At 39.5% G+C, this 25,912-nt stretch overlaps 1 pseudogene across 1 annotated transcript; it reads left to right on the top strand.

The window, feature by feature from the left end:
- Positions 1–22,871: 22,871 nt before the first annotated feature.
- Positions 22,872–25,134, top strand: LOC306667994 (serine/threonine-protein kinase Sgk1-like; annotated as a pseudogene). Its single transcript has one exon. The product of its transcript is annotated as a serine/threonine-protein kinase Sgk1-like (transcript).
- Positions 25,135–25,912: the final 778 nt, after the last annotated feature.

Below are 25,912 nucleotides of genomic sequence, written 5' to 3'. Positions count from 1 at the left end.
ACCCAGGATGCTGTACTACCAAGTTACATTCCCAGCCCTTTCCAGTTTTTATTTTGAAAGAGTCTCCCCAAGTATCCCAGTCTGGCCTTGAACTTACAATCTTCCTGACTCAGCCTCCCAAGATACTGGGATTAAAAGTGTGCACCACTGCACCCAGTTCCTCTTAACTTTTAGTAATAATTGTGCTTAATAATAGGCTCACAATTAAAGATTCTGCTTGACAAGCCTATAGGAGCCAATTCTAGCACAGGAATTTCTGAGTTTTTGTTGTCTTACTTTAAAAACATTCTAGAGGTATAACTGATATACAATATATTACACATATTTAATGTATATATTTTGATGAGTTTGGACATGTACATGCACATGTGATGCCGTCACCACTATCTATAATTTCCTTATGTTCTTGCATGTGCATGTGCTTTTTAACATGAGACCTCTCCTCAACATATTTTAAAGTACCCAATACCATATTGTTAACTATAAGTACCATGTTTTACAGCAAATCTCTAGAACTTAATCATCTTGCATAACTGAAACTCACCACCTTCCAAGCTTCACTACAAGTTCATTGATTGCTCAATGATGCTTGAAAAAAATTTAATCTTCCTTTTTGTTTTTCATAAAGATTCAGGAACAGAAGGATGACATAAATACCAGAGTACAAAAAATGGTTCAGACTACCCCTTATTGTTCATAGCCTATGTTTTAGTCAGTTTCTTCACTGCTGTGACTAAAAGGACCCGACCAGAATAATTTTAGAGGAGAAAAAGTTTGAGGGCTCACAATTTCATAGGTCTTAGTCCATAGAAGGCCAGCTCTATTCCTCCGTGCTCGAGGTGAGGCAGAACATCAAGGCAGAATAGTGTCACAGAGGGAAGCAATTCACATGGTGATCAGAAAGCAGAGAGGGGAAGACTCCACTCTCCAGATGTAAAATAAATACCCCACAGCCACACCGGCAATGAACCACTTCTTCCAGCCACACCCCACCAGCCTCCAGTTACCACTGTTAATCCCATCAGGAATTAATTCACTAATTAGGTTAAGGCTATAACCCAATCATTTCTCCTCCAAACCTTCTTGCATTGTCTCACACATAAGCTTTTGGGAGACACCTCACATCCAAACCATAACAGCATATAGCACAGAAAGCCTGGGAAAGTCTCACAAATTTTAGCATGATATGAATGAAACACAAATATGAGGTGATCTTACAACCTTTCTGAGCATATGTGTATGTGTAATGTGTAATTTTTTAAAGCATGAAAATAAACAGAGAGGTCAAAGAAAATTGACAATCATTATCTTTTTTATTCCCTACTCTTCTTCTATCATCTAATATAGATTTCAATATTTGTTCATTAGTTCTGCTGTCAAAAATATGAAGTGATGTTTGTAGATCTCATAGTCCAGCAAACAGCCCTCAGAGATTCATAATTAAAAGCCACCAAGTGCTTTTGATGAAGTTACTAATGTTGGATTGGGGGCAGTTTCCCAAATAAGAACAATTAATATTTAAGTAGAACTTTATAATTTACATATACTCCCTTAATTACTCCTCCCTCAAACCCAGAGAAGGGGCTCTTATTTTCACCTGTGTTTTGTCTATTAGGAATTAGAGGTTCAAAGAGAACCTCTAATTTATCCACAACCGTGTATTTCAGTCAGTAGAGAAGCTAAGTCTGCCCTCCTCCCTTCCTTTATTCTTTCCTTCCTTTACAACAAAAATTTATAAAAAATGGGTAATGTATTAGTCTGCTAAGGCTGCTATAAAATCGACCTCAGACCAGGTGTCTTAAGCAACAGAAATATATTTTTTCCCAATTCTAGAGGCCAGAAGTTGAATACCAAGGTGCTATCAGGGGTGGTTTCTGGCAAGGCCTCTCTGTCTGACTTGTAGACAGCTGCCTTCTCATTTCATCCTCACATGACCTTTGTCACCCCCTCATCTCTATTCCTCTACTGAGAGCACTAGTTCTTTAAGATGAGAGTCCTACATTTAGGATCCATTTAACCTTAATTACCTCCTTTAAGTCCCTCTCTCCAAATACCATCACGTTGAGGATTACACCTTCAGTCTGTATATTTTGTGGCAACCCAGTTCAGTCCATATCATGTAACTATTTCATGACAGACTGTAAACGAGGATTAGGAATTCAGTAACAAATAAGAAAAACCTGATCCTTATCTTTATGGCTGTACCCAGTCAGGAGAAAAAACATGGAATGCATTTGTATTTTCTCACACAGAGTACTCCTTATAGAAGGCTCTCCCAGGCTTTCTGTGCTATATGCTATGGACAATAAGGGGTACTCTAAAATGTTTTCTATAGCCTAAGTGTCCACCCTAGTCATCTTCATACCATGGTATGTAAATATATATTTGAATATATTTATATGTCTATAAATAATAAACTTCAGACCACCTTGTGTCTGACTCATCTGTCTTTAAATTTGGGGAGATAGAGCTAATACAATTTTCTTGGAGGTCCCCTCGGAGGCAGGGTAGGTGGGGTATCCTCTGAAGGCAGAAGGCTTTTCAATAACAATGCTTCCATGCAGTGATGAAGGTCAAGGAGTGTTGTCAATTCTGCAGTGATGGATGCTGTGTCTCTTCTTCTCACCTCAACTAGCGGGCAACAGAAAAGCTTTCTCTTTTCACAAGTACCCAAAATCAAGAGCTATTATATTTAAGAAGTTTCTGCTGTTAAGCTGAAGCAAATTCACAAGTGTTTCAGATTTTTTTTTTTTTTTTTTTTTTTTTTTTTTTAAGAACTAAAAGAACTGGACTCAACAGCATCCAGCCCTTGGAGTCTGAGATTCTGCATCACCTTCCTACAGTGCAAATGGAGGTTAAAAAAAAAAAAGTGTGAGAGAAGAGAAAAAACATTCTGAGACCTTTTGTTTAATGATATGCAAATGAAACTGTTACTAGGTCGCCAAGCACCGTGGATGCTAATTCTGCCGTGTTTCTTGACTCCGTCCTCTGCTTCCCAGTTGGAGGAAGCTTTATATTGAATTAGATATAATATCAGCTCTGAGTCAGACAAATGTGGCTTCTGCTTCTGACTCTAGTGCTTACTTGTTTTATGAGCTTGAGCAAAATACCTAGTCTCTCTGAGCTGTGGTTTTCTCACCTATAAAATTATAATAATGCTCTGCTACACCTTCTCAAGTTCAAGAGAGATGGTCCAATTATCTTGGGATATTATAAAGATATTCTACAGGATATTACAAGGATAAACAGGAAGAAAAGAAACTGTCTCAGTCACCTCCAGATAACCAGGACATTTCTTTTTTTTTTTTATATAATGTATTTTTTTTATTGTAAACAAATGGGATACATGTTGTTTCTCTGTACAAGGTGTAAAGGCATACCATTTGTGTAATCATAAATTTACATAGAGTAATGTTGTTTGATTCATTCTGTTATTTTTTCCCTTCCCCCCACACCTCCCACCCCTCTTTTCCCTCTATACAGTCCTTCCTTCCTCCATACTTGCATCCCTCCCTAACCCTAACTTTAACCCTAACACTAACCCTTCCCTCCCCCCATTATGTGTCATCATCCACTTATTAGTGATATCATTCGTCCTTTGGCTTTTTGAGATTGACTTATCTCACTTAGCATGATATTCTCCAATTTCATCCATTTGCCTGCAAATGCCATAATTTTATCATTCTTTATGGCTGAGTAATATTCCATTGTATATATGTACCACAGTTTCTTTATCCATTCATCAATTGAAGGACATCTACGTTGGTTCCACAGTCTGGCTATTGTGAATTGAGCAGCTATGAACATTGATGTGGCTGTATCTCTGTAGTATGCTGATTTTAAGTCCTTTGGGTATAGGCCAAGGAGTGGGATAGCTGGGTCAAATGGTGGTTCCATTCCAAGTTTTCTAAGGAATCTCCACACTGCTTTCCAGAGTGGCTGCACTAATTTGCAGCCCCACCAGCAATGTATGAGTGTACCTTTCTCCCCACATCCTCACCAACACCTGTTGTTGCTCGTATTCTTGATAATCGCCATTCTAATTGGGGTGAGATGGAATCTTAGGGTGGTTTTGATTTGCATTTCTCTTATTACTAGAAATGTTGAACATTTTTCCATATGTTTGTTGGTTGCTTGTAGATCTTCTTCTGTGAAGTGTCTATTCATTTCCTTACCCCATTTGTCGACTGGATTATTTATATTCTTGGAGTAGAGTTTTTTGAGTTCTTTATAGATTCTGGAGATTAGTGCTCTATTTGAAGTATGATTGGCAAAGATATTCTCCCACTCTGTAGGCTCTTTCTTTGCATTGCTGATAGTTTCCTTTGCTGAGAGAAAGCTTTTTAGTTTGAATCTATCCCAGTTATTGATTCTTGCTTTTATTTCTTGTGCTATGGGAGTCCTGTTAAGGAAGTCTGGTCCTAAGCCGACATGTTGAAGATCTGGACCTACTTTTTCTTCTATAATCTGCAGGGTCTCTGGTCTGATTCGAAGGTCCTTAATCCATTTTGAGTTGAGTTTCGTGCATGGTGAGAGATATGGGTTTAGTTTCATTCTGTTGCATATGGATTTCCAATTCTCCCAGCACCATTTGTTGAAGAGGCTATCTTTTCTCCATTGCATATTTTTGGCCCCTTTGTCTAGTATGAGAAAATTGTATTTATTTGGGTTTGTGTCCATGTCCTCTATTCTGTACCATTGATCTACCTTTCTATTTTTAACCAGGACATTTCTGATGATGACTCACAGCAAGGCAGGTGCTACTCTGATGGATGCCCAGTCAGGACTCAGACTCACCCATTCCAAGATGAAGGGGTCAATGCTTCCTGCACTAGCAACTCTGCCAAAAGAGGGACAGTCTCTTTCTTTCTCTGCTTCCTTTTCTCCTCCTGATTCTTCCTATTCTACGCCAACTTTCCTCTACTCTCTATGTTGAGTCCTGTCACTTCCTACTTTTACTGTCCTCTTTCTAGGGCCTTTTCTATGCATATTTCTCTGCTTCCGCTTCAATTTCCCACTGCATTTATTTTTGTGTCTTTCATCTTCAAGCTGCATTTGAGACAGGTCTGATGGAATCACTGGCCAAAACAGAGCTCTTTTTTAGTGACAGAACTTAATGCCCATCCCTCAGAGTTCCTTGTCCAGTCTATGGCTGGTAGCTTGCTTTGACAAGCTCTCTGAGGCCCTCTGAGTTTTCTCAGAAAGGAGTGTAACTAAGCACTCACTTACATGACCTGCCCAGAGCAGGTGTTTGAGAGGGATAAGATAAGATGTATAGCCACATGTGTGGTGCCTGGCATATAAACAGATGCACAATATATCTTAGCCACCCTCTATTCTCCCCATTGCTACTACTCGAGGATAAACCTAAGTTCTTTCTCACATCCGCAATGAGTTCCCGCACTCCTTGCCTCCACTGTCTTCTCTCTTTTCAAATTCATCTCTCACTCTTCTCCACAGCTATTTGCAGAACCCAAGTGAAATTATTCACTTATTTAACATACTTAACATAAATTGAGTCCATGCTACGTGCTAGACACTTGCTTGGAAACACAGAAATCAATAAAATAACCATTCTACTCTTAAGAGACACGAAGAACAGAGAAGAAAAACCAATCACCATAAATATATACCATAAAAGATTCACCAGAGGAAAAAAACAGAACAGCAAATTCTTCCCTGGTCTGCAAACAAAGAGATAACAGGTGAGTACTGAGGAATACAGCAACTCAGAAAATGCTGAAGAAGTTCATTGAAAAAGAGGACCAGGTCATGAAGGGTTTATAACACTCATGCAAGGTATTGGTTCATTATTAAGTCAAAGAGGCCTAACACTACTTTCAAGGGATGTAAATAGGGGTTAATGCAAAACAAAACAGAAAAATAATGCCATATCCCACTAAGCCAGGTTGATAAAGTAAATAACAATCAACAGGTTTCTTTGTAATTGGATTTCTTAGAGCTTTTAATACTCATGTGTGTATTGTGACTCTCCAAGATTTAATGATGGAAAATTTGATGACGTGTGTTTTAGTCAGCTTTTCATCACTATACCAAAATTCCTGACGGCCTGCTTATAAAGAAAAAGAGGTTTATCAAGCTTATAGTTTTGGAGGTTCGAGGGCATGAAGGCTGCATCCACTCAGTTCTGGGGAGGAGCTCATAGCATATGGCAAATGATGGTACAGTGCGTTTGAGAGCGAGCAAGTGATACATCTTGCTTGAAACAGGAACAAAGTAGACAGGAGGCAGACTTGATACTTTTATAATAAACTTCTCTCAAAAACTCAAGGGTTTCATGAGAACTACCTTTCAAGATCATGCCTCCAACGACCCAAGAACTTCTCAGGAGGTCCCACCCCATAACGTTTCTACCACCTCCAAATTTCCACCCTAGGAATCAAGACTTTAATGACAATGGACCCTTAAGGAACACTCAAGCCACATCCAAATCCTAGCACAAGGCTAGGATTTCCAGCTTTATATGACTTGAAACCTCTTTCCTCATGACACCTGGAAATGTTATTAGACCGACTGAGGATGTGAAATTATTTTTTAAGAGGAGTCATGAAGGAGTTTCAACAGGAAAGTGAAGTAAACAAAATCTACTCATGGTTCCCAATACCCTCTGGAACACAGGGCTAATTCTCTGTTCTGCCCTCCCCAGCTGGCCCCATCCTGTCTTTTCAGACCCACCCTAGCTCTGCACAATTGGGACATTTCAATTTTCCCTATGCATGCTTTATAGTCGCTGACTTCTGAGCTCTTGAACAACCTGCTTTTGAAATTGTTATTCATCACCTACTCATCTTTCTCAGTACATCTCAAAGACCATTTCTTCAATAAAATCTTTCATGATCCCCAAAAGAGAGTTAATAATAGCTTTTCTGCATGCCCTTTGTGCGCCGCTTGTATTTCCAGCTGGCCCTTTTTCATTCTATTTCCTCTAGGAGACTAGAGCATCCGTGTGGACTGGGAGCTAGTTGGAGATAGGAAACATTGCTCACTACTTGCCAAAACTACTAAGGTATAAGTTCCAAACTTTTCCTTCTGTGTGAGGACTTCCTTTTTGAGTTTTGAGATGGACCCTTCCCCCACTATCCCTCCTACATACACACACACACAGAGACAGAGACAGAGAGAGCACGCAGAGGTTTCCAAGTCTCTCTCACTCCACACAAATATGCAGAAAAAAATTCAGCTTCTTTATTTTGTCTGTAACAATTTAATCTTGCTCATTAGCACCCACCTGCTGAGTAGTAATAAAAACTGAATTTATTCCCCTCATGCAAATTAATCTAATTCTCTCCAGGGAACTGTCTTTTTTGGATAAATGTCCAGTCTTTCAGATGCCCTCTTCTTTTCTCTTCCCTTAAGAGGATGACTGGGCATGTGAAGAGTGTTTCCTGTGTCCTCCAGACAGTAGGGACAGGGCGCCTGGGATTTACATTCTCCATCTTTATGGGTTAGCTCTAAACTGACAATCACAGAAGTACCACTGGGCCTGTTCATGGGCGTTCTACTGGCACTTACTGTTAAATTTGGTATACAGTGGGGTTCATGCTTTGACCCCTCTCACTTCAGAGGCTCTTCTCCCTCATTAAGGCAGTCCATCCTGGCTCAGTGGTTTATTCAGCCACTCTTGGCTACAGAGCTACCCCTTCTCTGCCACAGCAACCCTTGATTTGCCAGAATCTCAACTGACTTCCTCTTCCTCCCTCCCCTTCAGAGCCTGCAAGAAAACCTGGGACTTCATCCAAGAAATACTGGAATGAAAAACAGCCTGGAAGAACTAAAGTCTGTATGAGGCACAAGTTAGCTGCTCAATAAAAATTTGAATGGAGGGGTCTGAGAGAAAAATTCATAATTACTATAAATTTTAATCTTACCAGTGCCTACAATACAGTTTTCAAGACCCTCCACCATAAATAATAGGACTAAACTCTATCCAAGGAATTTCATGTTGCTTGTAGCCAATGTAATATAAACATTGATTTCTTCCTATTTTAGCTTTTCATCATCACTATCCAAGAACATGATGTTAGCAAGAGCAAGTCTTCTACTTTCTCATACTTTCAATTTTAGGAAAAATATTCATGGTATAGATATATAAACAAGAAGGAAACAAGAAAACTTGAAGCAAATATTGCTTTAAACAGGAAAACAAACTGAGGACATCACAGTCAAATCAGAGAGAGGGTTGACAGAATCTGCAGGTGAGGTGGTGAGAGCAAAGGCAGGAGAAAGGTGGACTTAGAATTGAGACAATGTAGGATCAGGAGAAAATCTTCTCATTAGTTATTCTCTATAGAGGTAACAGTACTGTCATTCAAATGAAAGTGAGTGTCTCTGAGGATGACCTTAGACTCTTCAAATAAGAAACTATACAAAACTAAGTGGATTTCAAATTGATAGCTTATTTTAAAATAGTTTTATAAAAACATAAACTCAAAATAAAGAAAATTAAACCTTTTAAATATGTTGATGGCATCTGTCTGCATTGCTCATTGGTCAGAATTGGGCTCCCAGCTACCTGTTAATTGTGACATTAGCAGAATATAACACTGGCTATTTGAGAGAAGATAAAAAGAAATCTGGACAGCTTTCAGCTTATGAATAGTCAATCATTTAAAAGGTAGTAGTGGAAGTTGAATGGGGAAGATGTGGACTAGGAACCACTTTAGGAGCATGTTAAAGGAAGTTAGAAGCATTAGATGCCATTTAATATCATTTTCCTTCCTAAGAATATCCCGGAAGCCTTGATATTATTTTTATTGGTTCTTTTTAGTTATACATGACAGTAGAATCAATTCTGATAAAATTATACAAGCACAGAATATGTCTTATTCTAATTAGGACCCCATTCTTGTACTACACTGAGATTTCATCTCACTCCAGTCAGAATGGAAGTCTTGATTTAAAAAAAAAAAAAAAAAGAATATCTTATATCTAATACAGAGTCAGGAGTTCATCGCTTTATTTCTTTTTATTTCTATTTTTAAGTAAAGCCTTCCCAGAAGATTGCTGCACCACATAAGTATGAAGCCAAGCATTGACTACTCCATCACGCCAAATACCATCTCTTTTTCTTTGCAAGGTGCTGAAAGGTTCATTTAATCCAATGACTCAATTGGAACCTTTTATAATGCATTTTATATGACACACAATTTATCTAGGTTTTAAAAATGCATTGGAAGAATACCTTTGTACATTTCAATGACCCCGAGAGAGCCCCACTTACTTTAGATTACAGGAATATTGTGCTACAACCTGCCTGCTTAACTATAAACTTTTATCTCCAATTAACTTCTGCTTATGATCTATTTAAATGCTCTGAGAAGGTGACAGAGATAGGAGTCAAAGAGAGGCAAAGGCTGCCTCCTGGAGTAAGGCAGCTCTCAGTCAGATTGTAGATATCAAAGGACAAGGAGGCCAACAAAAGCCACACAGAGCAGGGGACCTTGCTTTCGTTCAGCCTCCACTGAGCCTGGGTGGGCATGAGCTGGCAGGTTGAGCTGAAAAATAGAAACATTCCAGGTGGGCAAAGCAACAAAGAGAGGAGAATGGACGATGCTCCCCAGATACAGCAACACTGGTTCCATGTACCCACCAGGAGTCAGGATCAGAAGATCCAAGCCATAAAGGGACATTCATTAGCACAAATGAGGACAGAGACAGAAATAAAATCCTAGAGCATGTACGAGTGTATGCATGTCAGTTGGAGGAAGCCAGGAACAAAAAGACAATGAGCAGTTGATCCAATAGAAAAAGACCCAAGGTCAGCTACAAGTGAAGCCAAAGAAACAGTAGGAGACAAGGTGTCACCTCCCAGAGCAAACTGTGCTACAGTGCTGGTAGATCAGCCTCACCCTTCTAAGAAAATGGAGGACTTCCTTTAGTACATCTACCAAGAAGTGATTCTCTCTTTCTTAAGGAGGCCACATCCTCCCGATGGTGTGAATATTCCTAACATGCTAAATTCTACAAGAATTTAATTGGAACCTACAACCCTGAATTACCCTCCCAAAATGGTGTCTGACTTTGCTGAGTGCTTGTTCTGGGTTGACTAATACCATTTCAAAATATGGTATAATGGTCTGCTGCCCTCCTCTAGTTATGTCATGCATTCCCCTTCATGGTGCCATGGCCCTCTGTGTTCTGGGTTTCTTCTTAAAATAGACATGAGGATATCCAGCAATTTCAGGTCACAGCCTTTCATCAGGAGTTAATGATCTGGTTCAGGCTGAAGCCCCTAACTGCACACTGGAATCACCTGGGAACTTCTACAAAGCAACCAGTCTAGGACGCAGCCTGGATGTGGATACTTTTCAGACGTCCCCAGAAAAGTATAGTGCAGCCAGGGTTGTGAATGACAAAGACATTACACAGAAACAGCAAGCAAATGTAAGGTGAACTATAACAAACACAGTGTACAAGAGTTGACACCATTTCCAATGCTAAACCAAACCACAGCACAGTATGCACACAATCATCTGGCTCTTCATATAACAAAATTGAAAATATAACTGAAAGTCAAAAATAAACTTATGTTTACAATCACATGAAGAGTAAATGTGTTAAATCGATCAGCTTAATCCTGACTCCAGTGCCTATGATTGGTACTGCTCAGAAACTGCCTGAGCAGCCTACTCCTTGATAGGCTACTTTATGCTGTGGCTACAAACCCAGGATTCTTCAGCAACTTCAAGCAACAAACACTTATTTCTCACTAATGCCTTGTATCTGTTACAGGTAGACTGGAGCCTTTGCTCTTTGTCCTTAGTTCAGGACCCATTTCCCAGGAATGTTTCAGATAATTATAAGAGAAAGAGAGCATAGTCCACCATGTACTCATTTTGAAAACTTCCACTGGGATGTTACACTTATTATTTCTCCTATTTCATTAGCCAAAGCAAGTCACATGGTCACCCTAGCATTGATCCTACCATGTACCTAAACAAAAAGACAAAACATCAAAACTCATTGCTTTAGTCAGTGCCAGGGAGGTGTCTCAGCTATCTTTCACTGTAACAAACACCTGTGATAAACAATTTAATAAAAGAAAATATTTATTTGGGGTCATTCTTTCAAAGTTTTCAGTCCTTGGTCTCTTGGCCCTCTTGCTTTAGACCTGTGGTGGCAAAGTACATCATAATAGGAGCACATGGTAGAGGAGTCCTGATTACCTCATAGGGGCCAGGAGGCAAAGAATGAAAGAGAGGAGGGCAAGGACCTTAATTTCCTTCCAGGAACATGCCACTCTGGAGAAGATTTCTTCCATTAAACCCGCTTCCTAAAGATCCTGGCACCTCCTAGTAGTACCACAGGCTGGGAGCTAAGCCTCTGTCAGGAGGTTTAGAAAAAACAGATTAGACATGTAGGAAAACCCTTTTCTAAGGGTATTTCCTAAAAATAACTAAACTTAATTGAGCACTTATTATGTGCAAAGGGCTTCAATGAAGACAGACAGGTACTATTTAACATTTGTGATAACCATATAGTAGGTGTTTTTACCATGACCATTTTACAGATGAGTAAATTGCGGCTAAAAAGAAGTGATTTTCCCAAAGTTATGGAACTTGGAGCAAACTGTTGAGTTGGGATCAGATAGCTCCAGAGCCAGTCTTCTGATAGAGCAGCCAACTGTCCAGTTTGATCAGGACCCAGGACTAAGGAGTCTCCTGGGACAGGAACTTTCTGTGCTAAATCTAAGACATTCCTGAGCAAACCTACATGTAACAGTTACAGTACCCTCTTACTAATCAGGCTTAAATCAGGGAGTAGCTCTGAAACCTGCTAATTGCTGTGCATAGGAGCAACATAGCACAATTCCTGCCTCTAGAAAAATGATTCCAAGTTTCACTTTTTAATATTTTCAATATTGTTCTTGACTATTTGTTTTGGGTGGTTATTGTGGAGGTGGTGGTACTAAATCCTCAGTGGCATGATTTCCTTAACCTTCTGTGGACCACATGGACTTGCAGACAGACACTACCCTGGCCTTGGGGACACTCACAATGCAACTGAAGATACCCCAGATTTTCTCACCCTGTTCTTTGCTCCCCTGGCAGTCCTGGGTGGTTCACGTTAATTTTCACTTTTCTGCAGTCATAGACATGTTGTCAGTTCTATGAGCTCCCAGTATTGAAGGCTAATGAGACACTTCTGTTATTAGCCACGCCTCCATATCAAGCAGGAGGCTAGGCCCTTTACATTCTGGCATCCCTACCCCTCAGTTGGGTTAATTAACCTTCCAACATACACAAATAGCTTACTCTACTTTCTAACAAGAGTTCTTTTTTTTTCCCCAGACCTAGTGATTGCCCATTTTCTTGACTAACAATCCCAAATAAACACCATGACAGTGTGAGGATTTGTCACCCATCATTTTATCCCCAGAGAGACCTCTTTCTCCCTTCTGTACAAAGCAGAACATTCTTAAAGACAACCCTTCTGAAAGAAATTTAAGATGCGGTCTGACCTTGCCCTAGGCTGCCTGATTTCAAACCCTGTCTCTATCACCTTTTAGCGATGGCACCCTGGACAAAGTTTCCTAAACCCTGTCCAAGTATTTCCTCATCTGTAAAGTAGGCATAATAACCGGACCCACTTCACAGAGCTGTCACGGGGATTAAATGGGTTACAAAATATAAAGTTTTAGAAAAGAACCTGGCATCAAAGGCCAATCATCCAGGTTTGCACAGACTTAGTGAGTCCCAGGACACAGGCTAGCAGTGCTAAAACCAGGAAGTCCCAGGCAGAGCAAGAGGAGTTTGTTTTCCCACCTGGAACAGTACACCCATGCTAGCTCTGTTTAATTGGTATGCCACTTGGAAAGATGATAACCTCTTTTGAACCATAACTAAATTGTTACATATCTCTAATTTCTGTTATCCTTCAAAATTAAGTCATCTGAGCAAGAAGGATGCGTAACTTCCTAAATCAAGCATTCATTATGTTTATAGGCTCTTTTGTCTGAAGTACAGGTCCAAATCATCTCTGGTCATTCCTCCCCACATTCTGCATTGGAATCGTCTGTTGGTTTATTTACTCTTAAATTCTGCTTGTTGGAAATGGGGCTTTCTTCTTACTGGCTCGTTGGCTTGATCTTGTTTAATGAGGCAAATTTTTGTAACACTGGGAGGTAAAACATTATTACTGTCAACGGGCCCAGGATTGTTCTGTTTTCCTATCACAATGTTTGGCTCTGCACAAATAAGTGACATTCATTTGCCTTTCCTCATCTCTCAAAACTACACAATCACTAACAGAACATTAAAAATATCCCTGATGCACCTGCTCAAGCTTATGTAGGTATGACGTGTACAATATATTTTAAAAGTAGTATGTCTGTATTGTCACAAACACAACAGGACTTGTTATTCCAAAGTGGTATTGTTACCTTACAAGGAGATAGTAGAATGTATGAGAAAGATAAGTATTTTTTGCCATATAAATCCCAACTTTTCTCTAGTTCTAAGGATCTTAAATTGCTTAAACATTGTGATTGTTTCCTGTTTGGATAATGGAGATAATACCTGCTTTATAGGACTTTGGGGAAGATCAAATGAGAGTGCTGCTTATTAATCACCCAGTTAGTTCCTTCCCAATTACAAGCCTAAGTTATCCTGGAGTGAGAAAAGAAGTATATGACCATTCCAGAGAGCATAGCACTGCACAAATTATTTTGGAATCTTTTGCACCACATCTGTTTTGGTCAGCTATTTCGCCACTATGACTAAAAGACCTAACCAGAACAATTGTAGAGAAGAAAAAGTTTATTTAAGACTCCACAGTTTCAGAGATCTTAATTCATAAAAGGCCAGCTCTATTCCTCAGGGATCAAGGTGAGGTTGAACAACATGGCGAGAGAGGGTAGTGGAGGCAAGCAGCTCACTCATGGTGATCAGGAAGCAGAGAGAGAGAGAGAGGTCACCATTTGCCAGATACAAAGATATACCCCAAAGCCACACCCCAATCCCCACCTCCTCCAGCCATACCCTACCACTTCAGTTACCACTCAGTTAACCCCTATCAGGGGATTAATGCACCGATGGGTTAAGACCCTCACGACCCAATCATTTCTCCTCCGAACCTCCTTGCATTGTCTCACACAGCTTTTGGGGGATACCTCACATCCAAACCATAACAAAATCCTTGTAAATTTCTAAACAAAAATTCACCAGAGACAAGTTTGACAATAAAGTGTTCTAACAAGACCACAACACCGACAACAAAGGTGCAACCATAATGCAATAAAGAGATAATAGTCAAAAACCAACTCAGAGGCAATCCTAATAGAGGTCTTCAAAAGCATTGGCGGGGGGACACGGGGAGGGCTACCCTTGGGACTGAACCCAGCCCCTGAGCCATATCATCAGCCTTTTTAATTTTGAGACAGGTTCTCGTGAAGTTCCTAAGGCTGGCCTCAAACTTGCTATTCTCCTGCTTGGCCTCCAAAGTCGCTGGGATTACAGGTGAGCACCACCGGGCCAGGCAAAAGTGTTTTGACAAAGGATAGAATTTTTCAAATCAGTTTATACCTTCCCATGGTGACTTCTTAAAATAGTAATGCTAACCTGAATGATTGTGTCTACATTGTTGTTGTTTTTTTTTTCTTTTGGTCACATTTATTCTCATTTACCTTCTGTGTTTAAAATTAATTCTGATTTCAGACAGCAACTTGGATACCCTAATCACTGGTTTCTGCTTGAAAACCCTCTGATATTCCATAAACCAAAGTTGTAAATTATTTCCTGTTATGTAAATTATTTAGGATGTGTATAACAAGGAATAAGGTTGTATGTATTACACTATATGGTATTCTTGCAGATGGCTACATGGAGGGCAGATTTCCACAGCCAGAATGAAAGCGAGATTTTTATTTCTCATTTTGACAGTTAGGATAAAACACCCACATAATTTGATTTTTTAAAAAAAATCTTTTGGTTTCAGCATGATTGAATAATAAGCTTGCATTAATGTCTATTCACTTTGCTGTGAACTCTTGGCCCAAATGTGCATGATCAGAAACAGTGTGACATGGACTTCAGTTCTCTTATTTCTCAAAGAAGTTTTCCTACTAGTACTGACTGCCATAACTGTCTCAAAGAGAAAATATAGCCTCGGTCACAAAGTTAAATTATAGAATTAAAAAAAAAAGTTAGGTTTACTGATTTAAGAGGCACTTGGTGAGCTTTCAGACCTCAATTAAGGCTGTGATTTGAGAAAAAGAAAATGAATTTTCCAAGCAATTAGGTGGTAATAGATCTAATGGCTTTGGGGGAAGAAATGGGTGTATTTAACTTTGACAAGTGGCTGCCATGCATGTGTTATACAACCTCTTTTGATAAGTATTTTTGCTCCACAGACCAAAATACCTTTTTTAATTATCTGAAAATGTCTTTTGCAGGGAATTATAAAGAGGAACAACCACAAAGTAGAAAGGCATTCTGCCCTACTGAGTCAATAGCATTCACTTTTCTAAAAACATCTCACGTTAATTTCATAATACTCATTTTAAAAGGTCCAGAAATATGTGCTTAACGATAAACCATATGGTCTCAGAAGGATATTTTACAAGAAAATGTGTCAGCTTTCATAAACTTCCACAGGGGACCCTTTCCTTTTGAAAGGAAAAAACCTGACATTGAAAACACAGTGGAATTTGAACATGAAAAGACTTTTTAGCAGCATGAGAATGCAATAGAATCCAACAGAATCATAGTATTTCATATTAAAGTAAGACCCTGTCTTCAGCTCATTCATGGGACAAAAGGACAAACCACTGGTTACAGGAATGTAGTATAGGCATTTAAAATAAATGGAGATTTACAATCATTTATTTATTGTTAAAGGACCTGCTAAGATTGAATCATTAAAAATAGAGTTGCTTTGCTGTGCCTCATTCTATAGGTAAAACCCTTTTTAAGTATTTTGGTTCTTAGTGTGCAATTTTCTTGATTATTTAACTCCACATTTTCCCCCACCAGTTCTTCAGAGTGTAAAAATGTGTCCTACAAATCTTGAAAGGGAGGATATCCTCCATCTGCCACTTCTGCATTGAGCAGTAAATAAATTTTCAGAATTTGTCACCTTTTTCCCTTGAACCCCAAAGGCCTGACCTCTAACCTAGAGACAACAAAAATATTTGGTTTTGGAGTGACAGTAAATATTTCAAGCTAAATAACTAAATGAGGACTACTCAATAAAGGCATACAAAATTGAACAAGTAATGGTTCAATCTGAAACTTGGTTAGAAACAAAAGAAGTTGAATGTCCACATTGCTGGCACTGGAATAATTGTCCATGGAAAGAAGATTCTAATTCCACACCTTCAATTAATTAGTGAATAATGAGTAGAACAATAGCTAAATGAGTCTTTGGTAAAACCAACAGGTCATTTCCACTGCCAACCTAAATCCCAAGTATCCAAAGAGTGTTTGCTGTTGTCTGAGACTGAAGTGCAAAGATGTCAGTGCTAAAGAAAGATGGTGGAATGAGACAGACATCATTACCTTATGTATGTGTATGATTACACAAATGGTATGAATCTACATCATGTACAATCATAGAAACGAAATGATGTACCCCATTTGTGTACAATGAATCAAAATGCAGTCTGTAAAAATAAAAAAATAAATTAAAAAAAAAAGAAGCAGGAACTCCAACCACAGGAACCTACCCCCCAGGAAAGGTAGCAAGGGCCTATAAGAGAAGAGGGGGGCACCCAACTCTAAAAGCACCAGAACAGGATATCAAAGAAAAAAGCAGGAGAAATTAGCACCAGGTCAGGGAGCCAAAGTCACAAGGTTGAGCTAAAGACAAAACAGTAACAACAGCTGGTCTGTAATTGAGCATTAGTATTTGCCAGGAATTCTACTTATCTCAGTGTGTCTCGACAACAATCTTTAAGATAGATTCTGTCTTCATTTTAGGGAAAAGGAAACTTGAGACTCAGAGAACAACTTGGTATGCTATGCGAACCCAGGCAATGTGATTTCAGAACTTTAGGGAACACTAGTTCAAAGTGAGGAAGTCGCCAAAATGAGAAGGAAAATGAAATGAATGAGGTGGCAGCAAGGGAGCAGTAAATGGAGTCAGAGGAACAAAATTCAAGGGCAAATCCCTGCAGCCAGGATGTACAGGTGGGTGTGTGGTGCCACGTCTCAAACCTGTGTTCAGCCTCATTGAGCAGCCATGACCTATTTGTCTTCAAACCTCAGGAAGTATAACTAGAAATGGTCTTTTTGGTAAATATGAGTAGTTGAAAAAAAATTCTGCAGGGTAAAGAGAATTCTTACATTTCTCCTCACTTTTTACAAAACTACATATTATTTTTGAATCTGTTTGAAAATCTCACTCGAGAAGAGTGTACCAACATGGACAGTATCTCTTTTATTTAAGGAGCTCAAAACATTCCATAAACACTTTAACTATGGCCTTTGTGAAAGAACCCTTATTATTTGGTGCCCTGAAGCTAGGTCGGAGTACTACAGAAGGATCTCCTATATCCCTAGGCCCTGCAGGGTATTCTGCATTTTCATGTAGGGTAGAGTGGAGACAATTGTCATTTAGAAGTGGGAACTTCACAGATTGTTTTGTAGAGATTACACACACTTCAGAACCTCTGCAGGGTGAGTGTATTGCTTGTTGTGAATCAGTGGTAGAGTCTAAGGGGCCTACCAGTTTGTTTTGCCTGAGTTGGTTTATTAAGCAATTAGAACATGTACTGTATAAAGTCTTAACACCCATTCTGCCACACTGGTAAATAGTCAGTGTTGATCTTCAGTATTTGAAATTGCTGCCATTGCTTTATATTATCCTCAGTGGATCCCTGCATTTCTTTATACACTTCTTATATTTTTCATAGAGTGGTTTTTAAAGAAATTTGTATGAGCAGTATGATCTATAATATGAAAATGATTATCTTTAATGAACACCATTTATAGTACTATGTGTTTACAAAAAATTCTTTGATCTCAGTGGTAGTTCCTATTTGTCTTGGGTCTGTTTTGGTAAATTTGGCTATTTTACTCTTCCTCCTGAGGGTTAAAGGAGATCACATTGCTATCATTTACCCACTATTCTAGTGACCAAAACAGTTAGAAGTCAGATTCCAACACCAGTTGGCCCATTCTTTCTTTTACTGAGGCAAAATATAAAAAAATGTGGATGATGAACCAATTTCCATTTAACTGATGATGCTTAGATATATAGGGTGATGGTGAATTTTACCTATCAATGTGACTGGGCCATGGAGTACCCAGATATTTGGTCAAATGTTATTCTGGGCACCAGCAATAATGTAATGTATGAGTATGTTTGGGGATGAAATTAACATTTAAATAAGTGAACTGAGTAACTATATTGCCCTCTCTAAAGTGTGCGGCCTTCATCTAACAACTTCAAGTCCTTAATGGAAACAAAGGCTGAGTAAAATGAAACTCCCTCCTTACCTGATGCTTGAACTAAATCATCAGTATTTTCTTGCCTTTTCACTCAACCTGAAACATCAGCTTTCCTGGAATCTTAAACTTGGAGGCTGGACTGGAGCTTACATTAACTATCTTTGGGGTTTCCAGAAAGCTGACTTCTATAGGTTGAATGACGTAGGTCAACTCCTTCCCTAATCTGCTCCTCACACCAGTACTATTATGTTTGGCATGAATTACTTACTGGTAGCACATGCACTAGACGATCAGTGTATCTCTGGTAATTGAGAATTATGTGCACAACTCTGTACTGGCTCAATGGGGCAGTAGGGACCTGTCCAGGAATAAAAGCTGCAGGACCACTTGTTACAATGTGCTTAGGAAAAAAATGTAACACACACCCATAAAATGTCCTGAGAAATGAGTGTACTCAAAAGTGTGAGACAATAGTCAAATTCTAATAAATAAATTCAACTGCAGATGTAAGAAGAGAAAACATCCTGAGCCCAGTCAACTGCCACTAGTTTCAAGTAATATTGAAACCAGAGTTTGAGAGGAGTTGAGTTCTCCGCTTCTTTTGGCAGGTGGGGTCTGTATAAGCTGCAGGCCTCTGAAGCTGAGAAAGTCCTTTCAGTGTCAGCAGTTAATCACAGCAGGGCATGCCTACCTGTGTTGCTTGGAGGAGGTCAGCAGCAAAGCCTGATTCAAGTGGCATGTTGCAGCTCGAAGGGCGGGCTATGCCCTCCAGTGTTGCAACAGAAGCAGTTCACCGTCAGCTTTTATTCTGGTTCTTGTCTTGCAAATCCAAAGAATAAAATTCAGGAGACAGGAAGAAGGCAAGAGTGAAAGGAGTAGGATTCATTCAGGCTTAAAGAAAAGAAAATCCCAACTCTCACTGGGGCTAGAGATGACCCCCAAAACAAGTGGCTGCATGAGCAGTCAAGTCTAGGGGTTTATATAGCACTTGGGTCAATGCTATTGATCCAAATTATGTAATTAGGCTCTGGAAAAGTACTAACGCTATTAGTTAGCCCTGTGATCCCATTCAGATCTGCTCCACTTCCATTTTCTGCTATTTGTCGGGAAGTAGGAAGTTGAGGTCCTCCCATCCTGGTTGCTCGGGTTCTGACTGCACTGCTGTGTAGAATAGGCATCCACCCCAACCTGGCTGTGCAGCATCTGTCTTGCCTCAGCCCTGAGTCCCTAAGGCCATCACTGGCATGGCAGGCTTACCTGCATGCCAGCCTCTGCAGTTCCACTGCTTCTTCTCGGAGGGCATCTGGGGGCTGGCTATGTGACTTGGAGGCTGGGCAGCTGTCGATATTAACCAAATCAAACTCCAGTATAACAAACAAGGAATCTTTAGACTTTTCTGTAACATTAGTGAATACCATACGTGGTAACATGGTTCTCAAAGTGTGTTCCCAGACCAGCAGATCAGTGTCACCTAGGAGCTTGTCAGATAGTATATATCTTAGGCCACTGCTCCAGACTTAGGAACCTAAATCTCTGGGAATGAGGCCTAACCCTCCATTTTCACAGCTTCTCCAGAAGATTCCTATACACACAAACGGAGAAGCATCTGCTTCAGGAACAATGACATTAGGACTGTTTCCTGAAGAAGACAATCTTGAGTCAGACTTTACAAGAAATGCAAGATATGCCGGACTTTCTATCCTAACGAAAGGCTCAAAAGCAAGACCAAAGAAACAGACTAAATTTTGCCATTTCAAATACTTTTAGGCTCTGTTTAAATGCTAAAGCATATCTTGCAATTACTTGGGCCAGTCTATTTTCCACTGATACTGCAGCCTTAAAAATATACATTCCATAGATAGTCACATGAAAAAAAAAATTGACAACCAACCCCCAAATATTTAAGGTTTCACATGTTATTTTTCAAAATGAGATGTGTGTTATTTCCTTTCACTGGTGATTCTTACTCCTGTTCTTTGTCCATTTTGTAAACCACATATTTAGTTTGAAGGTAAAATTTGTAGGAAATATTACCAACTATAAAGAGACAGAAATTAATCCGACACAAGGCCACTAGAATTAATAATTTTTAGTTGGCATTTTCTATAATTTTCTTATTTCTTTAGAGTACAGCTCTTAACGTAAATATGTTACATACATCTTTTCATTAGGAGTCAATACAATACACTTTTAGTGTTCTACTTCCCCCTTGTGGTGAGTACTAGAAGTTCACTATTTCCGAACTCTAAAGGCTGACCCTTAACTCCAAGGCTTTACATCCACTGACAAATTTAAATAATAAATGAAATTTTTACCCAGTAATTTCTCTATGTCATCCTAATTCAGGTATTTTTGAAATGTCTGATAATTGGTAGAATTTGTTCCTCTTCACTCAGGTATATGACACTACCCAGATACAGACAAAAACAAGCAACAGGAACTGCCAATGTTTTTCAAACTTTAAACGTTTATGTTTTAGGATGCCTGAAAATAGAAATTAGACACAGCAAGATAATGCAATCATTACTGTTAACTATAAAGTTGTAAATGACTACACAGAAGAATTTACAGTGGCCTATTCACCATTTATTTTCTAACTACTGTGCTAGTTCTCGAAATAAATATCACTAGAGAAAAAGCCCAGTTTAATCAAAATTTCATTAGAAAACCTAAAACTTACAGCTCTAAATTGACCTCTCTCAGGGGCCAGATGAAGTGTCACCACAGCAATAAATTTTAGTCATTCATCATGATGTACTTTGAGTTGAATTACTGGTGTTGTTATGAATGTGCTGCCAAGACCAAAAATGTAAAAATATGAAACTCCCGAAGAAGAAAAAATAGGAGAGATGACAATTTCAACAACTAATTTGGCATTCACAGTATATCAAGTTCTCAGTCCTTTGCATTGTCTGTATGATCAGCTCTGTAGCCTCACCTTATTTATATGGGTCAAATGATGCCAGGCTAGAACCATGCAGGGGTCTAATCAATCCAGGCAGAAAACCGGGGGAAACAACAATTGACTTAACCTTCAGGGAATTCTATTTTATTCTCTCTTGAAGATTATTAGGCAATGACATTTATTAAATGTTTGCTATATTCAGGATGCCAAGCTAATGAGATACTGAGAAACAGTTTTGTCCTTCAAGTCCAAGTTCAAATGCCACAGTGTCTCTAAAGCCAGACAGAATTAATCCTTCCCGCCTCAAAGATAGGATAGTATTTAATTCCTAGAATTAGGAATGTACATCACACATTATTTTATAATCATTGTGTACCCACCTTCTTCCCTCTAGGTTCTGACTTCTATAAGAAAGGCACCATATTCTTAATCATTTATAATTCAGCATAGTACCTGGTACTCAAGAAATGTTTTACAAATTAGTTAAACAAATTAGGGTGAATGGTATGATATAAAGAAAATGAGAGCATAATCATTACTTTTGATCAGTTTAGAGTTTATCTGCAAATGCTCCTAGGTGGATTTCTTTCCCTTTTCCTTAAACTCTAAGGGTATATTGACTGGTTTGGCTCTTTGTAGAATTGTAAGAAGGATAAGAATGTGTTCAAGATCTCTCCAGGGTTAGGGAGAGAGGAGAGAGGGTGATCTGTTAGCTAATGCCTTTAGAGTCAGCTTTCCCACGGTTCTTTCCATGAGCCCTTCCCACACAAGCTGCTGTACAGCCAAATGAATCTGGGCCCCTTTCCTTGCTTGACATTATTTGCCTCTCTCCACAGTAGCTTAGAGATGCCCAAGGGAAGGCTGTACACGGGCAGAATCAGGAAATGGACAATATGCTGGGTTTAAAGATTATGTAGAGGATCTATGTGGTCCTGGAATATTTTCCCCACAACTATGGTAACAAAAATCCTATCAAAAGGTTTGGGACTTGAGTTTATGAATTGTAGGGAAATACAATCTAGCACATCACAGTAAAATAATGTCAGTCAAGAAACTGAGCAAATGATAATAGGAAAGATAATGAGACTAAATGGTGGACACACAGTTACTAAGGCTGGGTCACAACTCAGGCCCTAAGTCTAATTGCTGCCAATGTCAAGAGGAGAACTTCATCCTTACAAGAGGCTCATGGTGCATCCCACTTGGATTTGTATAATGCTCTTCCAAAGGCAGTGTGCTTTTGTTGTTTAATAAAAGTAGTGACTTCAATGGTGAGGGTTTAGGACCAGAGAGGAAAAAAGAAGAACATCACAGAGGTGCAGTGAGACATGTATTGTGTAGTCATGATCTTATAGATTCCTTCAAAACATAGTAATGGGGCAGCCATCTATGCCTCAAAATTATAAGGAGACAAAAGGGTGTCCCCAAATAAACCAATTTTTTAAATAGCACACATGTTTGCAGAGAGAAATTTTCAAAAATTGTTGCAGATCATAAATGTTGAGACATAACTGAAAAAGTCACCACTAATTCTGGAAACACCACTAATTCTCCTCCAACTGCTGTTTTGAAAAACTTTCATGAAACAGAGGAGAATGAGCCTGAACGACTTTATTCAGAAGATTGCCAATAACTCCTATGCGTGCAAACACCCTGAAGTTCAGTCCATTTTGAAAGTCTCCCAACCTCAGGAACCCAAGCTTATGAATGCCAACCCTTCTCCTCCACCAAGTCCTTCTCAACGAATCATCCTTGGTCCATCATCCAATCCTCATGCTAAACCATCTGACTTTCACTTCTTGAAAGTAATTGGGAAGGGCAGTTTTGGAAAGGTTCTTCTAGCAAGACACAAGGCAAAAGAAGCATTTTATGCAAAGTTTTGCAGAAGAAAGCAATCCTGAAAAAGAAGGAGGAGAAGCATATTATGTCGGAGCGGAATGTTCTACTGAAGAATGTGAAACACCCTTTCCTGGTGGGCCTTCACTTCTCTTTCCAGACTGCCAACAAACTGTACTTTGTCCTAGACTACATTAATGGAGGAGAGCTGTTCTACCATCTCCAGAGGGAGTGCTGCTTCCTAGAACCACGGGCTCACTTCTATGCTGCTGAACTAGCCAGTGCCTTGGGTTATCTGCACTCTCTGAACATCGTTTATAGAGACTTAAAACCAGAGAATATTTTGCTATATTCACAGGGACACATTGTCCTTACTGACTTTGGACTCTGCAAGGAAAACATTGAACACAATGGCACGACACCCACCTTCTGTGGCACACCCGAGTATCTTGCACCCGAGGTACTTCATAAGCAGCCTTATGACAGGACAGTGGATTGGTGGTGACTGGGGGCTGTTTTATACGAGATGCTGTAATGGCCTGCCTCCTTTTTATAGTCAAAACACAGCCGAGATGTACGATAACATTCTGAACAAGCCCCTCCAGTTGAAACCAAATATTACGAATTCTGCAAGACACCTCCTGGAGGGCCTCCTGCAGAAGGACAGAACTAAGAGGCTGGGTGCCAAGGACGACTTTATGGAGATTAAGAATCACATCTTCTTGTCCCTGATTAACTGGGACGATCTCATTAATAAGATCACGCCTCCTTTTAACCCAACTATGAGTGGGCCCAGTGACCTGCGGCATTTTGATCCCGAGTTTACTGAAGAGCCTGTCCCCAACTCCATTGGCAGGTCCCCTGACGGCATCCTCACTCATCACAGCCAGTGTGAAGGAAGCTGCCGAGGCTTTCCTGGGCTTTTCATATGCACCTCCCATGGACTCTTTCCTCTGAACAGTCTTAGGGATGGTTTTGAAGGATTTCATGTGTGTTTTAAATGTTTTAGTTAGCCTTTTGGCAGAGCTTACCAGCTGACAGGACATCTTAAAAGAGAATTTGCCCATCTCTGGAAGCTTGGCAATCCTGTTGCACACTTTGCTGAAAGCTTTTCAAAGAGCACACCCTCCTCTCAGTGAGCTCGTGAGGTTTTCATTTTTATTCTTCCTTCCAACGTGGTGCTATCTCTGAAATGAGCATTAGAGTCCGCCCTAGACAGATACAATGGTCTCATTAGGAGGAAGACACTGAGCTAAGAAGGACCTTCTGTAGGTCTGTCTGGGCTGTGATAATGAATATTCTGAAATGTGCCTTTTCTGCTGAGATCGTGTTAGCTCCAAAGCTTTTCCTATCGCAGAGTGTTTCAGTTCTTTATTTTTCCCTGTGGATATACTATGTGAACAATGGTATGAGTGTGGTATGCCTGATCACAGATGGATTTTGTTATAAGCATCAATGTGACACTTGCAGGACACTACAATGTGGGACATTGTTTGTTTCTTCCATATTTGGAAGATAAATTTATGTGTAGACTGTTTTTTTTTGTAAGATATTGTTAATAACTAAAATTTATTGAAATGGTCTTGCAATGACTTGCATCCAGATGCTTAAAAGAAAGCATTGCTGCTACAAATATTTCTATTTTTTGAAAGGGTTTTTATGGACCAATGCCCCAGTTGTTGAAGCTGTTGGTGTTTTCATTGTTTAAAATGTCACCTGTAAAATGGGCATTATTTTTTTTTTTGGCATTCCTGATAATTGTATGTATTGTATAAAGAAGGTCTGTACATTGGGTTATAACACTAGTATATTTAAACTTACAGGCTTATTTGTAATGTAAACGACCATTTTAATGTACTGTAATTAACATGGTTATAATACGTACAATCCCTCCTTCCTACCACACAACTTTTTTTGTGTGCAATGAACCAATTTTGGTTTGCAATAAAACCTTGAAAAATATTTACAAAAAAAATTATTGCAATTATTTTAAACAGACTCCTAAAATTAACAACAGATCCAATTCTCAACTAAATGACAAAAGTCATAAGGGATCCTTAGATCTCTCTGGACTTTTCAGTCTTCAGCACATCCATGTCTCTCAAAGACCACTGCAGCTCAATGGGCTAAAGATGACAAATGTTCAGGGGCTGGAGTCACCAAATATGACCTTGTGATCCCAGGTCCAGCAGACCACATAGTTTGCCTTTGCAAAGGACTAGATATTTGGGGACCAAATTAACCTAAAGACATACACCAGGATGAGCAGTGGTGTATCAGCCCCTTCACTCTCACTCAGAAATCAAGTTTATCTGCCACACTGCCAGGAAATACTTCCTTTTCTGCCTGCAGACAGGAAGTCTGAGGTAGTGCTAAAAGGGCATGAGCCCTGAGATGGTCTGACTAGGTTGGAATCCCAGAATTGCTGTTTATTTAAGGTTCGGCCTTGGGAAGTTCATTGATCTCTCTGGACCTTGCTTTCCTCTTCTGTTTAGAATGGAAACAGTTGCACCTATTCAGAGGGTTCGATTCAAGAATTTAATGACTCAAATATATAGGGTGCTTACAACAATGCCTGGCACATAGTAAGTGCTATTATCATTACTGGCTCCTCAAGATCTGAAAAGTACGGTTTGGTGTAGACAAGTTTCTGTAATGGTGTTTGACTAGAAATGAGAGATGCAGCTAGAACAGGGTCACTCACATGCACATGTGCACACACACACACCTCAAAATGTGTTCTGTACAGCAAAGGAGATTC

The sequence above is a fragment of the Sciurus vulgaris genome (assembly GCF_902686455.1).
Source record: "Sciurus vulgaris genome assembly, chromosome: 8".
NCBI lineage: Eukaryota > Metazoa > Chordata > Mammalia > Rodentia > Sciuridae > Sciurus > Sciurus vulgaris.
The sequence above is the reverse complement of the archived record's forward strand: the minus strand, read 5'-3'. Positions and strand labels throughout refer to the sequence as shown.